Source organism: Ictidomys tridecemlineatus, chromosome 6 (genome assembly GCF_052094955.1).
Source record: "Ictidomys tridecemlineatus isolate mIctTri1 chromosome 6, mIctTri1.hap1, whole genome shotgun sequence".
In the NCBI taxonomy this organism is placed as follows: domain Eukaryota; kingdom Metazoa; phylum Chordata; class Mammalia; order Rodentia; family Sciuridae; genus Ictidomys; species Ictidomys tridecemlineatus.
This window is the reverse complement of record NC_135482.1, coordinates 130,898,771-130,904,774: the sequence shown is the minus strand read 5'-3', so window position 1 is coordinate 130,904,774 and position 6,004 is coordinate 130,898,771.

The window sequence follows — 6,004 nt, the reverse complement described above, 5'->3', positions numbered from 1 at the left end:
TCAGATATGATATATTTGTTCTTACAAGTAGATAAATTTTTTAAATGATTTTTTTCTGATCCAGGAATTTCTGTAGTTTCCTTTATTTACACATCTCAGTGATTTATGAACCACGTTTTTATGCTCTATTTTATTTTTTTGAAAAGGAAAAAAAAAGTGCTTAAGAATTGTTATTCCTGGAAATAGTTCTGTTTTTTCAAGGCTAGTTAGTTTTCCTAAAGCTGCTTAACAAGGTTCTTCCATTATATTTTGCTTTTCATTTCATATTTTACACCTTTTTTTCCCCCCCGAAACACTAATATTTAAATGCTTTGGGTTACGAATTTCCACGGGACTATAGGAACAGTGTTATTGAAAAAGCACAAAAGCATAAAAAGAACTTGGAAAAAAATCAAATGGTATTTTAAGTAAGGATGTTGAAAGCTTCTTCGTGCCCTTTGACATTGGCAGGAAGACTTAGAAATTTTGCTAGCTAATGTCAACAATTGTTTAGAAAAGGTTTTGTGGAACTTTGGAAGGAAATGTGACTTTCCCGGGAGAGAAGAAGGGCAGGTATTCTGTGGCACTGACTTTAACTTGGAGCACCATAGACGGAACTGGAAACTCATTCTTCTGAGAAAGTGAACAGTAGTGTTCAGTGCTTTGCACACTCTCCCTAGAGAGTCTGTTGCTAAATTTGTGCTCAGTGATGTTCCTACCTGATCCATGCTCTATAAAAGAGAGGTCAAGGGATGTGAAAGATTTTTTTAAATTTATTTTTAATGGTCTAAGAATTTGAGTCCAATGGGATTAGAATCCTCCCCCTACCACCGCCCCCCTCCATCATGAAGCCACAGTGCTGTTGTTTAACTTATTTCCATATCTTCTTTATTTCTGTGAAACACTACAATAAGGAGAGATGCCACCATCCAAATCAAACCTTAGTAAGTACCAAGTTTTCTTTAGACATGAGCCTAGACCGTGAGGGTTTCTATCAACGAACTTAAACATTATTATTCATATGTAGGCAACAGAATAGTATTAACACCAGACATCCTATAACCAGAAAGGCAATTTTCACAAATCGTGAGATATGTTTATACATGTTCCTTCAAAGTTAGGTTGTGGGGGTGCTACACACTTGGAATCCCAGCTATTCAGGAGGCTGAGGCAGGAGATCAGCCTGAGAAACGTAGAGACACCCTACCTTAAAATAAAAAATAAAAATTGCTGGGGATGTAGCTCAGTGGCAAAGCACTGCTGGGTTTAACCTTTAGTGCTGAACAGAGAAAGAAAGAAGTAGGGGAGATAACATCCGTTCAAAATGCAGGACAGATCAATAAATCTTATTGTGACATAATATGAAAGATTCATTGATATGGTTTTAGTTTCCACATTACAACTAACTCTTAAGAAAATATCAGATGTCAAATTTTGGTATAGTATTCTAGAATAACCACAATTTCCAGAAATTATTATGGATAAACTCCTGCTGTTTGAACTATATATCTGTGTCAGGCCAGATTTTTTTCAATTATTTCAACCAAAACAAGATTTCACAAAACACTGAGGTAGCAAATATGAGAATTGAGCAACTATGAAGCCTGACATTAAAGAGAATTGCAAAAATAATAAAACAATGCCGCCATGCTGCCTGAAATTTTGGAGGGAATTTGGTATCATAGGTTACATAAAATGTTATTTATGATTACCAATAATGGGTTTATTTAAATTAATTAATATTTATAAATTAAAAATGGCTTCTCTGGTCAAATGTATTTAAGAAGAAATGAAATAAACTTAAGTTCCGTTCCTTCAAGAAGTCTTATAACCATTGGGACAGCAATTTGTTTTGCAACTCTTCAAGAAAAGATCAAACATGCAGCATTGCTCAAATGTTTGCAGCTACTCTTCCAGAAAAGTGTACTGGAACAAAGTTTGGGAAATGATGCAGTGACAATAACAACAATCAATCAACCAGTGAAATCTAACATATCAACATCATTCATACTACTTGTCCATCGCTTTTTAAAAGACACACACACAGGAGCCAGGCACAGTGACACATACTTCTAATCCCAGCGGCTCAGCTCGGGAGGCTGAGGCAGGAGGATCATAAGTTCAAGGCCAGCCTCAGCAGGGAGGCCCTAAGAAACTCAAAGAGACTGTCTATAAATAAAATATAAAAAAGGGCTGGGGGTGTGGGTCCATCCTTGAGAGCCTCTGAGTTTAATCCCTGGCACCAAAAAAAAAAAAAAAAGACACACACACTTTATCTTACATATTAAAGGTTACTATTTCCCCATTGTACAGATGAATCTGAGGGAGTTTCCCAAAGTTCCATAGTCAGTAAAGAAGGTTTCCTCCAGCCATCTTCTAAATTTTTCTCTAAATTAGTGATAACCAAATATATTTGTCTAAGAACCTGACAATAAAAGTTTAGAGTATAATAATTTATAAATACACAAATATTTTTATATTAATGTATCATGTGTGTAATAAAATATCGCAAAGCTAACTGACTCATGCCTATAATCCAGCAATCTGGGAGGTTGAGGCAGGAGGATCTCAAATTTGAGACCAACCTTGGCAACTTAGTGAGATTCTGTCTCAAAATTAAAAACAAACAGGCTAAGGATGTGGCTCAGTGGTACAGCGCCCCCGGGTTCAATCCCTATTACTGGAAAAAAAAAGTTGATTTTTTTTCTTTTTATATTTTATTGATGGATTCATTTATTCATTTTTATCATGTAGGGATTGAACCCTGGGAATTGCACAGACTAGGCAAGCACTCTGCCACTAAATTTCATCTCTAGTCCAGAATGTGCCTCCAGCATGTGGGGGGGAGGGTTGGGGGGGTTGGGGGGTTGGGGGGGGCATTGTACATACCTTCTGGGTGGCCCCATACCATTTTAGAAATGATTCCTCTGTACCAGTCAGGTTCTGGCTTCAATCAAAACAAACAAGAAAAATAAACATGATTACTGACTGATGAGAATACAGTTCTGTTATGTCTTGAAAAAAAAAAAAACTTTTGATCAATAGAGTAGCACTTTATGCCAGATAAATTGATTTTCTAAGCAAGAATTACTCACTTGGGCTGGGGATGTGGCTCAAGCGGTAGCACACTCGCCTGGCATGTGTGCAGCCCAGGTTTAATCCTCAGCACCACGTACCAACAAAGATGTTGTGTCCGCCAAAAACTGAAAAGTAAATATTAAAAAAATTCTCTCTCTCCTCTCTCTTCAAAAAAAAAAAAAAAAGAATTACTCACTTGAGCAAATGGTAGTCAACCTGCCTTCATCTTTGGGGGGGGGGTATATATAAATCCAGTGCAGTGGACTCCTAGGATATCTGTTCATTCTGTGTTGAAAACTGAGTTTATGTTGATGGGTGTGGTGGCTCATGTCTGCAATCCCAGCAACTGAGGAGGCTGAGACAGAAGGATTGCAAGTTGGAGGCTAACCTCAGCAACTCAGTGTGCCCCTAAGCAACTTAGTGAGACCTGTCTCAAAATAAAAAACAGAAAGCTAGGCATATAGCTCAGTCGTAAAGCCCCCCTGGGTTCAATCCCCAGTACCCAAATATTCATCCTCATCAGTGAGTCTCCTGTGTTCTCTGATAACAGAGTGTTGAGAGTGCACTTTTGGAATAATAGCAGTGGTTAAAAATATCAGAGAATGGCTCCTTGGTGACCAGATAGGAAAACAATGCAGGAGGGTAGCCAGTCTCTGCATCCATTTTTCCCTTTACCCAAACAAAACCCATTATTGCTGGAAGAGACTTTTACAAACCCAGTTCTCCTACTTCATGGAAGGGACGAAAAACAAACGAAATGGCTTGTCTGCAGCTCCACAGTGACAGGATGAGAAAGGGAGTCCAGTTCTCCTTGCTGTTGTCCATATTCTCTGCATTTTCTCCCTTAGGAAGATTGTCTCGCAAGTGCCATTTTTAAAGTGATAGTCCTGCAACCAAGGTGCAAATGAAGCACTTGTCTTACAGATCACTTACTGTCCCCAAATTTACTGTGTTCAACAGATGAATAAGACATTTCTTTGAGCAATTAAGAAATCTGAAAAGTAGTTCTGTCTTAGAAGGCACCCTTTCTTGAGGTAGCATTTATCCTTGAATTTGATCTGTAAGGTGTGTCTCTGTTGAATGTTTCACTAGAACTTAAGCTGTTGTCTAGCACAAAGCATTCTACCATTGCCTTTGCATGAGCTGAGCATCCTCATGTGCTGGTCTGCTGAAAAACCAGCCTCTACCTCAGAGCAAAGCCTGTCCAAGGAAGGGACATCACCTTTGTCCTTGGAAAGACCCACAGAGCACTCCTAAGCACATTCCCACCCTGTTGAGTTGTTTGTCTGCAAATAACAGGAGAGATCTGCCGGTGTCCCTGACTCAGTCAGGCTAGGTGGGGATCCATAGCAACCCCCTAGCAGCCACCAATCAGCATGAGACAGGGAAATACCTGGGATGCCAGATGACCCTGCCAGTAGTTTATGGTGGTTGATAACATGTTGGGAAACCATGTAGTTCAGCAGGAACACCCCTTTTGGCTTAAACCAATCAGTTCAAACGAATCCCCCTCTTGTACTGACCAATCACCCCTACCCAACTTGTTCCCGCCAGTGAATGTGCTAATCATGTTTTAGAGTTGTTATTTGATTTTCCCGCGGTGTGTGATGATTTGCTAAGAGATGCTATGATGTATGTGGGGGTCCCTGCCTTCTCCAGAGAATGTATAAAACTGCTGCAAACCCTGGGCTTGGGGCCTCTCAGCGTCACCAGTTGCTGTGTGAGGGAGGAGGACCGAGCTAGCTTGCAATAAACACCTCTTTGCTGTTTACATCGATCTTGGGTCTCTGGTCTTTGGGGGTCCCGAATTCAAGCATAACACTGCCATTGCCTTGTTTGTGTGCAGGTCTGAGTGTATAAGAATCCAGGTACTAGCCCAGGATGAGGTCCTATCCTTCATTAGAACAACATGCTGTCAAAAAGGATAAATTCATTCTTTAAATCCCTAATAGTTTATTTACATCACAAAAAGACAAGGATCCCAACAATTGGATTTTTCCCCCTAGTACCGTTGATTCAATTCAGGAATATTCTACCTCTGAGCTAAATACCCAGTCCTTTTTATTTCATTTCAAGATAGGGCCTTGCTAAGTTGCCAAAGCTGGCCTTGACCTTGCCATTCTCCTGCCTTAACCTCCTAAGTTGCTGAGATTACAGGTGTGCCTGGTTCCCTCATAAATTGGATTTTTCAGAGACTGTATGGGATAAGGGGTTGGGTTGAGTCCAGAGATCCTTCATCTCAGTGCTCATGCCCAGAATGCTGATGTCCCAGTATACAGAAGTCCACGCAGAGGTTAGCAGTGCTTACCTCCTTGAAGCTTGTGCAGCTCAGGAAAATGATGCTCGTCCTGGGAGAAGGAGAAAAAATATGAGTCTTGAAAAAGAAACAAATTTTATTGTAGTTCTTCCTCATGAGCAGGGTAAGTGAGTCACTGTAACAGGAAAAGAATTAAAAGATGGCTAAATATTCAGCCACATTATCTTGCTTACCTACAAATCTAAAGCTGACACACACACCAAAATGGTGGGCATCAGGAGAAGTACAGGTTATCACATCCAAGTTTGGTATAATTGGGAGATATAAGCAAAGCTGAAAGAAATAACATTTATCAACCATGCACCATGAGTTTACTGCTGAGCTTGGAAATACGTATACCTGACCATGGATTCTTAAAAATCTCTTCCTTTCTTTCTTTACTGGGGATTGAACCCAAGGGTGGTTAACCACTGAACCACATTCCCAGCCCTTTTTGTATTTTATTTAGAGACAGGGTCTCACTGAGTGCTTAGTGCCTCTCTAAGTTGCTGAGGCTGGCTTTGAAATCACAGTCCTCCTGCCTCAGCCTCCCTATAGGTACATTCCCGGCTCCTGGTGAATTCTTATAAATATTAAGAAGCAAGTATTGTTTTACCCTTCAACAAGGATGCAGAAACTCAAGAGAGGTTA